The sequence below is a fragment of the Kryptolebias marmoratus genome, linkage group LG19, assembly GCF_001649575.2.
Source record: "Kryptolebias marmoratus isolate JLee-2015 linkage group LG19, ASM164957v2, whole genome shotgun sequence".
NCBI classification, from domain to species: Eukaryota; Metazoa; Chordata; class Actinopteri; order Cyprinodontiformes; family Rivulidae; genus Kryptolebias; species Kryptolebias marmoratus.
This window is the reverse complement of record NC_051448.1, coordinates 8,794,623-8,805,144: the sequence shown is the minus strand read 5'-3', so window position 1 is coordinate 8,805,144 and position 10,522 is coordinate 8,794,623.

Below are 10,522 nucleotides of genomic sequence, written 5' to 3'. Positions count from 1 at the left end.
TCACTGTGCTCTTAGAAGCACGTGGATTATTTTAGTCCCTCCTTCTCTTGCGTCCTCACTGATGCGGTTCTATTCTGGAGGTCCGGACCGTGTCCCGTCCGGACCGGGCCGGGTGGGCCCTGCAGGGGCCCGCTCACCGACACACTGACCCTGGCAGCTTGCTGCGCTGTCTGAGCAACTCCAGAAATCCATATTCTGTGTTATTTTTTTAATTGTGTTCATTCCCACGCTACACCCAAGGCCATATGGACGCACAAAGTGTCGATTTGAGCGGACGGGGCGCGGCGGAGGGGCGGAGTTAATTGCAATTAGCCATTGTTGCGTCTTTCCACCCGCCCTTTGCTGCTGGAGCCTAACGAGCCGGTGGACAAATCACTTTGATTTCCCCCAAGGAACACATAGAGAGCTTTTGGCTCTCAGTTTAGGAAGTTTAAAGTGTGTTTTTATCTCTTAAGTCTCACAATAGAAAAAAACTTAAACATTTAAATGCGCTCGGTCTCCTAAACACATCTTAATAATTAATAATTAGGACTCCATATTGTGATTTTTAGATATTTATACATTTCCATCCGTCTGTGTGTGTGTGTGGCTGTCGGGGTGTGTGTGAATGTGTGACATAATCTCCTTAACTCGTCCTAATCCTCGTCATTCACTGATAGCCTTTACTCAAATATAACCAACATCATGGCTGCCGGGGTTCCCCTCTTTCACTTTCTTCTGTTAGTGACTCCCTTCTCCTCCAACAGTCAATGAAATGACGCTGACAAAAGGGAGGAGGTGTGTGTGTATGTGTGTGTGTGGGACTGGATTGTGTATCTGTTTTAAAGGGGATGTAGGGGCTCCGAACCAGGGTGCGGATACTTGACAAACTATAGGACGAACTTTTAAAAACGAGTAAAGTCAAAGCAGGGAGACCACACGTGCGAGCTCATTGTGTGAGTGAGAAAACATGACTTTATTTAGATGTTTAATCGTCTAAAAAAATTATTTAGATGTCTTCTACTAAACTTTCACTTTTAGACAAAATATGGACCTGTTTCAGACGTCTGTTGACGATTTAGATGTCTTTTAGACCTCTTTTCAACCAATGAATAAATAACTAAATACAAGAAACCATGCATGTGACTTTTAAATGAGATATACAGTACTGTGCAAAAGTTTTAAACCAACACTAAATGATTTTGCAGCTTCCAAATAGCAGGCATTCTTGCATTCTTGTATTGCTTTAGTGAGTTTGATCAATATCATCCATAATTGTGCAGAAAATATAAGAAAAGCAGCCAAAGTTCAAGCAAAAGCCTTGACTGACTTTTGAGAAAGCCTGAAGAGATATTGCTGAAGTTGCTTCAAAAGATAATAAGAAAGTCTGGATCCTTGAAAGCAAAATATTAAAATAAACAATAGTAATAAAAAGGACTCAAAACCTTTGCACACCACTGTAAGTTTTTAAAAGAAACTATATATTTGCACATTCCTGTTTACACTTAAAAAAGTATGTAAACTTTATTTATATAACATCTTTTATAGATAAAATCACAAAGTTCTTTACAAAAATATAGATACTAGCTCAGTATAAAGCAAACAGTATAAAAACAGTAAGTAGAAGATTTAACTAAAAGCCATAAGAAACAGCCATAATGTAGCCTTCCAAGTGAATTAAAAAAACACTATTTGTATTTTTAACCATGCATATTTTCATGTCTTTGCTGTTAGAAATCCCCACCCAGAAGCTGCAGTTTAACAACCTTTTATGCTCTGCTATCACTGTCCAGGCCCCTGACCGACCAGGCGTAAACCAATTGGCTTTAGGAAGAAGTCACTAAGCTCCGGGGAACAAATAAAGGGGAGACTAAAGGCTTATAGAGCCGTGTGTTCTTTAAGAGTGGTCAGAGAGATCATGGTCCTCACAGCTTCCAGTGGCTGATGGTATTCAGTCAAGGTGAACCGACAAGAATCTGTTGCCTTAGAATATTATATCGAATGTGCAACTTGGTTAATCTAACCAAAAATATGTCTAAAAACTCCCCCCTTTAAACAATACAGCCTTAAATATGTTCAAAAAGCAAAACATATTAGGTCTAATTTCAGCACCATGGACAGTTCTCCTAAAGGGGTCATTAAATAGATGCAGATCACCTGTTTGAACAGATCAACAGAGCCCACCGTCCACGCACGTGTCCCCCGGCACGTTTCAGGTTTCCATATCAAACGTGGGAATCAAATATCTGAGCACGTTTGATTATTAAAGAGTTCTGCCTGTAGCTCTGATGAGTCTAAATCTTCAGTAACACGTTTAACACAAATACCTTTCCCCACTCCTTTAATAACTAAAGCTTTTATTTTGAAACTAAATCTCAGCAATTAATAAATGTGAGAACCGTGGTATCAAATTATGTTATAGGCACAAAAAAATGCTACAATACAAACTAGTATGTTTTTTTTAAGTGGCACAAAGTAACAAAGCAGAAGTACTAAGGTGTTTTGTGACTCTTGGTTACTTTAAAACTGTAATATTTTTTGCAATAAAACAAGAACTTGTGAAGTTTGAGTTTAATTAAACAACCCAACAGTTTACTGAAATACAAGTGCAATAAATAATGAATCAATCCTTTAGTTGGAACAGGGATTAGGGATTTACAGCACTTTGTATTTCTGTGTTTACATGCAATTATTTTCCAATTTTTACAGACAAATAAAAATTAATGGCTGTAGTTAAGATTGTAGTCAAAATGAACTTTGCCCTAACTGACTTTAACTCTATTTAACAATAATGCATTCTTAACTGATTAATTCTTATTAATCAACATATTATATGAGTCACATTTAATTTTTAATTTCTATGTGTCTATTTTTTCAGATTTACACACTTATCAATTAAAATATTCAAAACATTAAATCTAGCAGGGTCTGTCAAATTGGATCACTTTTATTTATATATAAAATAATTAAATATCATATCTATTTTCACTTGCTAAGATTCAAATGGACTTTGTAAAACAGGTGGGTCACTTATTTTCTTTTCATGCCAGAAAATATGGATTTAATTTCCTCCAACATAATGAATAATTGTTTAACACAGTTACTGTAGGTTTACAACAGGGAGGTAGCTCAAAAAAGAAAACACCACCAGTTATAAAAACAGAAAATCTACATTTCTTTTTATTTCCCCCTTCTGATGGCAAATTATGCGACAATGTTTTCACCTGTGTTTGTATGCAATTGTCTGTGCAATTAACAAAATATTTAATGAACCACTAGATAGATTTTAATTATATTCTCAGGAAATAATCAGTAGATATACCTCTACAACTGATTAACTTTGGAGTCAACTCAGTTCAAGATGGCCACAGCAGCTAAGCGACTTTATCAGTCATGCAAATGAGTGCAACTCAGCCAATTTAACAAACGGGCTAGAATTTGGTGTGGTAGTAGGTGAGAGTCATTCCTGCCTTTTACTCTGAGCACTAACTGATCGCACAAGATCTGTTTTCAAAACTTAACCATTCTGTCTGTTAGCAAAATATCTCTTAAACCACAGGACAGATCTTTATGACAGCCAACTGACAAAAATGTCAATAAATCAATAAATTTTACAGACATTGAGCTAAACCTTGGTGTGGTAGTAGCTGAGAGTCATTCAAAAACATTCTGAGTACTAAACATTGCATAACATATTTCCTTAAAACTTTGACTTTGACTGTTAGAGTCAACACTGTTTGTCTGTTAGCAAAATATCTCATGAACCAATGAACAGATTTTAGTGAAACTCTCAGAAAGTAATCACTGGATGTACATCTACAACTGATTGCTATTTGGAGTCAACCCAATTCAAGATAACCACCACAGCTAATTGACATTAGCCAACACTAAAATGACTATAACTCAGTCAATTTTATAGATATTGAGCTAACATTTGGTGTGGTAGCAGCTGAGAGTCAGTCACCACACATACTTCAAGGGCTACCTTCCAACTTATCTTGTGAGATCTCACAGAACAGCAATAACCTCATTTACAAGGTTTGTCCAATATGGCTACAACTCCATCATTTTTAAACAGATGATAGTCTTCATTCATGAGCATAAAATGTTGAGGGCGATCTGCATTCGTTCAAGGAATTTTAGGCCTAATTTATTTTTAAAGGTACAGTATTTGAGGTTCCAAGCTTCTCATTTGGGACCAACAGGATTTGTTTGATCTATATTAATATTCTTACATTTTCTCACTGTCACTGTGAGGAAACCTCACGTCACCTTCGGTAGTATAATCTTACAGGTCTCCCACCTGTGCACTTGGATACATTTACATGTCAGCCATGGGCCTTGTCACCCCAGCAGACTCAGAACCAGGATCCAAACCCACAGGAACCCTCAGGTCGGCGCGGTGATGCTGGACGCTCTGACAAATCTATTTGGGGCAAATTGTCAGTGAGAAACTTCCGCTCGAACTGCCGTGGACAAAACTGGCTGTTGGGGAGAGCAAATCCCGCTGCATGAGGGTGGGGGACAATGGGGGCCGAATGTGTTGATGTGCGGCCGGTGGCTGGGGAGGGACAATGGACGGATTAGTCAGTCCCCTGGCTGACTGATTTGAGATGGCTCCTCTCAGCCTCTCGCCGTGGGGAGTCCCATTGTCCCGCTTCTGATTCCCACTTCTCACAAACTCCAAACAAAAGTCAATCTCTTTCTCAAGGGACTGAAGGAGGGAGGTGTGTGTGTGAGGGGGGGTGGAGGGGGGCGAATATCGACCTGTGTTTTAGCTGGAGAAAGTGACTCAAAAACTCCTTCACACTGACTCTCTAACTCCTCTTCCACTCTTTATGTCCCTTTCTTCTGCTCTCTGCCTTCATCCTCTTCATCGGTCTTTACTGACCAGCGGTGGTGGAGAAAAGCTGACTGATCCCGACTCGAGTGGGGCTGGGGCACCTGTTGGATAAGCTCATAGAGACGGCTTTGCAGCCGCGGTCATTAATATTAAAATATACAGAGATGCCATCACGAGCTGGTCTGAAATCGGTCTGATGTCGCCCCTGGGTTCCCTCTCTGGATGGACCGCTGCTTTCAGTCCCCTCGTGAAGAGCTTTCTTTCTTTCTGTCTTCTCTTTTTTTTTTCGTTTTCCCCCTCCCTGAAAAGACTCGTTAACAAATTATGACAGCTGAGTAGAGGGGCTTAGTCTGTCCACGCTGCCGAGACAAACATGAGAGAGCCAAAGAGCCCGCCATGTTTTCAGCGTATCTATAGTTGGTTTCATATTCTGCCTGCGGTGTGTGAAAGAGCAGCTTTCAGTCACGCAGAGGCGCCTGGACTGTTCAGAATGTGGAAAATATCAACAGCTTCTTTTCACACTGAGACTAGAACACATAAAACACATTGATATGACCAAGTAAAAGTATTTTTCATAAGGCAAAGTCATATTTTAACATTTTATCCAAATCTCCTGAGTCCTGAGCTTTTGTTTAGTGCTGAGAAGCCAATGTCCCAATAAAAGGATGCAGGGTCTCAGGAGGCTGAATTCACAAAACCTTTTGCTGTATTTAGTTGTTTTCATGCTGATGTTTATCACTCTGCCATCAAAAGGATAATGTTTTTACCTGTGTTGGTCTGTTAGCAAAATATCTCAGGAACCACTGTGCAGATTTTAATGAAATTCTCAGATAATGTTCATTAGTAGAACATCAGCAGCTGATTACCTTTTGGAGTCAATACAATTCAAGATGCCTGCCACAGCTATTTAATCTTAGCAAAGGCAAAAATGGCTGTAACTCAGTCAATTTTACAGATATTGAGCTGAAATTTGTTGTGGTACTAGTTGAGAATCACCTTCAACACATACTTTAAGTGCTAATAGATCATGCATACTCTTGCGATATCAAGTGTGATTGTGCACAACATTGTTTTCAAGGTCTGACCAAAATAGCTACAACTCTAAGATCTAATTAATTTTACCCAAGGTCCAATTCTGTTCTTCAAGTTTATCTTTGACTATTTATGACAATATTAAGTTTGGAAGAAAATAACATTTTTGAACTCTGTGAGGAAGAGATGCTTTACATCAACTGAAGAAGGATGTATCTTACATTTAGGACCCATCCATTGGTTAAATTCTATTTTTTATTTTTATTTTACCCATTTCACAATCAAAATAAATTCAAATAAAAGTTCTTGTTCAGATGGGACAGTTTCTAAAAACTCTGCATTATATTACTGAAGAGAAATTATTAATTCATAAATATAAATGTGTATATTACTTTTAGCTTTTGACCTCAAGAGCAAAACAAAACTAACACAGTTTCAGAAAATGTGCACAAATTTAAAAAATAGACCAACATTTAAAAGATTGTTTTGGTTTAGTTGTTTTGTCCTGCCCTTTTTATTGTTTATTTTATTTTACATTTTGCTCTTTTCGACAACCATACAACAATGTTGGAGCTAAATCTTGTTACTTCACATGAATTATGACAGTATTTTGTGGTCAGATATGATCCAAGTTTCTGTTAAGAATAAAAAAAAACACAAACAAGAGAAACCAAAGTATCTATACCACACCAAAAAAGTACAGTTTTAATTTGATCAAAGTAAAGTAGATTTAAAATTCTGCGAACTTGAGCATAAATATTTAATAATGATCAACTAACATGTTTAAAGAGACCCAAAGTGTCATGATCTTGTTTTGTAGGTTGAATTATTTCCAGTTATTTCTTATTTTGTTTATATTTATTTAGTTATGTATTTCCTTCTTGTTTTATTTGGATATTTTCCCATGTTTCCTATCTCTAGCGGTCATGTGCTAGAGGCAGGGTTCAGCCAGGACATGTCGCATGTACATTTGGATATATTAATGGTTAAAATAGCACAAAGTATGTGGAAGTACTTTGATTGCAAAAATGGTTTGGAAGAAACTATAAATTGGAAAACAGCAGTGTGAACTATGATTCAGCATTTACACACTTAAAGTACATTTTGATCATCAAATGAACTTCAAATCAGTCTTTCTGAGTCAAACCTGATTCTTTGCAAAAACAAACACTTTATAAACTCTTCACTACTTTTATTGTGTATATTAAAGACTGAAAGATGCTCATAAAGTTGTGGTTTCCAAACACATTTGCAAATTGCTTTTAAATGACTGCAGCAGCCATCTTGAAATCACACACACGGACCTGAAAATGTCTTTTTCCTGCAGTCTGGAGTCTAGCTGCTACTTATCCATTTTTGTTCAGTCGTCAGTCTCTCCTCTGCCCCGCTCCTCCTGATGACTCCACAGGTCAGGTTCAACGGTCACGATCTGAGGTCACAGCTTCCACTCATCATTAACCCATCGAGGACACAGCAGCACAGCGGCTGTCATCAGCTGCCATCATGGGTTTTTAGGTACAACCAACCACCCAGATGGAACATGAACTGGTGACTCACTGATTGAACTTTGTTGTTATTCAGACAGGAGTACAATATGACAGAAGTAATTAATTGGAGAACAAATCTGAATTGATGTAAAGCATGCAATCAAAGCTATATATGCTCATGTAGCATTTCTGCTCTGCCTAATTAGAACAGAGCATTACTTTCACTCTCATTTTGTTTAACATAGCTGCATGTGTTGCATGATATGGTTTTTATTGTTTTTGAAAACACAGCACTGATAGAAAACTGTAACTCTGTTTCCTTCTTTCATTTTCCCTGAGGGCCATTTTGACTTACTTAAGCAAACTGAAGGGTTGCACATTGAATTGAAACTGTTTCCAAGTATGATGTCCTTATCTATCACAAAATTATATAATCTCTAAAAAGTACACAGTCGAGAAAAGCTGGCTCTGTTTTTCTCAGGCAGACATGTTAAAACACACTTTCAGGGCTTTTTTTTGTTCCCAGGGATGAGAAGTTTGCAGAACGCTTAGAGCGCTTTGTTAAAACACAGCAAATCAGTATGTCAGCCTGTAAACTGACCCTTAACTCTGGGTTAAAAACATAAAATTTTTTTTTTCTTTTCCTTATGAAAGTTTTTATTTTCAGCGTGGTTCTGTCAGTGCAAAACCACTAATCTTATTTACTTACCAAAAAGAAAAGTTTAATCCTAATTTAGTCCAAACCATAGACCAGATTGGAAATAAGTAAAAAAGCGATAAAAATATTTGTTTTCTCTTGGCTCACTATTTAGCAATAAAAAGATATTGGTTTTAAAAAATTATTTTGTTTTTTTTTGAGGATGTAAAGTGCCAGATGGGATGCATTTTGCCCATGTGTGTTTTACAGTGATTTGCAGATGTTTGACAGATGTTTCATCATCACATGTAAAGGCCAGCTAAAAGATGCTATAGACTCTTATGACCGTATTTAATGTTATTATTAAAAAAACTTGATGATGAACATCGCTTTAATTACTAGACAAAAATGACGAATATCGCACACCTGTCTCACTTTTAAAGACACGTCTGAATAAAACAAAGATATTTTGGTGCAATGTTCCCCAACATCTGAGTTACTGAGTTTTCTCTTATTTACAGGCTGATGAAGCTTTATAATTTATGGTTGGAAAAAGGCCTTAAAACAGAGAAAAAAGTGGCAGTTCCATGGAACAAATATTTGCAAAATATTTGCAAAGTGGGTAAACATAGAGTTTATCAAAGTTTAATTCTGAGGCGGTGGAAAAAGCACCTCTGTTAATAGGACAGAAAAATATCATTTAAAACACATTTGATGTACAAATGTGATTATCTCCTGATGTTTACATGGATAGGATGGAATTGCACTTTTCACACTTTCAATTACCATTTGAAAATAATACAGCTGAGTCATGGGTTCAATTCTTTGAAATGATCTGTTTTATTCATTTTGATGATGCCATTGTACATTTACAAGCATGCCTCAAATATAAGAAATCAGTTTAGGTTATATGTCCTCATAATAAGAATACAAATCAATGGCAGAAACAGAATTAGCTCTGAGTAAAGGTCTTTCTTTTGGACTTTTTTTTTTGTGAAGATAAAGAGTTGGAGTGATGAAAGCAGCTGCGAGACATGGGGTCCTTTAGAAACACCCAAACAATAACGAGACCAAAGAGGCACTTAATTTTTTCTCATATTCACCACATTTTCTCAATCATCCACCCCACCACCGAGCACCTCGGTGCTTTCCCATCCTCAAATTCCCTCAAAGTTTCAGATGCTCACAATTCCACAATGCCCAGATGCTGTCCTTTGGCCCTTTACCCCCCCATCAGCCCAGAGCTATCATTCATAACCTTTCTGTGGAGCTGGGAGTGAAAGAAGTTGGATAAGGGAGAAAGAGTGGGGGTGAGGGGGGAGTGGAGAGCAACATGGCAGCTTATTTAGAAGACTTCCTTTATTGGAACATGTGCAAGCAGTTCACTCACAAAGGACTTAAATAGGATATTTTCTGTTCTCTATAGTTGCTTTCCCCTTTTAAGTGCAGAGGCAAAAAAAGTAAGTTTACAACTCCCTCCTCAATGGGGGCTCTTCACTCTCAGGTTGCGGGGACCTGAGTGACCTAGGAAAGTTAATTAGGAGGCGAACAAAGAGCGAGCCGGAGCAGAATGCCTCTCCTCTCCTCCAGCCAAAGATGTCATCCATTAATTAGGAAAATCTTTAAGGTGGCCTTATTGAATTTACAGAAAGCCCTGTGGTTGGCGGGCAACAGTTTTTTGATCAAGCCTTGACTCAAACAATGCCTTTCTGGGGGTTAAGAAAGAAGAAGAAGGGAGGAGATTGGTGGTAGAAAAAGAGAGGGAGGGGGGAAGAAAAAGAAACGTATGGGTTCGCAGAGCGGTACAGTTTAATAGAGGGGGGGGCTGCTGATTGTGACAGCTCAGATTCACATGGGTATGGGGGGCATAGTTTGGGAATGATGTCATGCAAAGGCAACCTGGGGGCTTGGGAAGTAAGAGGGAGGGGGTGCTGAGTTTGAGCCACAGGGGCCACTCAAAGTTAACATCGCTGCCTGCATCTGGGCCAAATCCTTTTTCTTCTGGCCCAGGAGAAGCTTCCCTACACATCAAGCCCTCCACCTCTCCTCCTCCTCCTCCCTCGTTCACAAATCAGGGCTTACTTTAAAGCTAACTGACAAGCTAACTGCCTATTCAGCCCCGGCCCACTATGAATAATATAACTGAATAAACGGAGCTGGAGTAAAACACCTGTGCTCTTCTAAACTAGTGCTTTAAAAGTCCATTTTTTAAAAAAAAGTTTGTTTATATAATGTTTATATCTACAGGAGGGGAATAAAAAAAGCTTTCTGAAAATTGAATCTCCATCCCCCTTATGCTAATGTTCTCATTTCCATTTGATAAAAAACATGAAACCATAAGCTAAATTCAATGCTTTAACATTTTGACCTCAAAATGAAGCTAGACAATTCTTGTCTCTCATTTTCCACTCAATTTGAATCATGCTAATTAACATCCATCCATCCATTTTCTTTACCCGCTCTTCCTTACCAGAGCTGGTGTCTATCTCCAGCCATCACTGTGAGAGAGGCAGACGACACCCTGGACAAGTCACAAGTCCATCA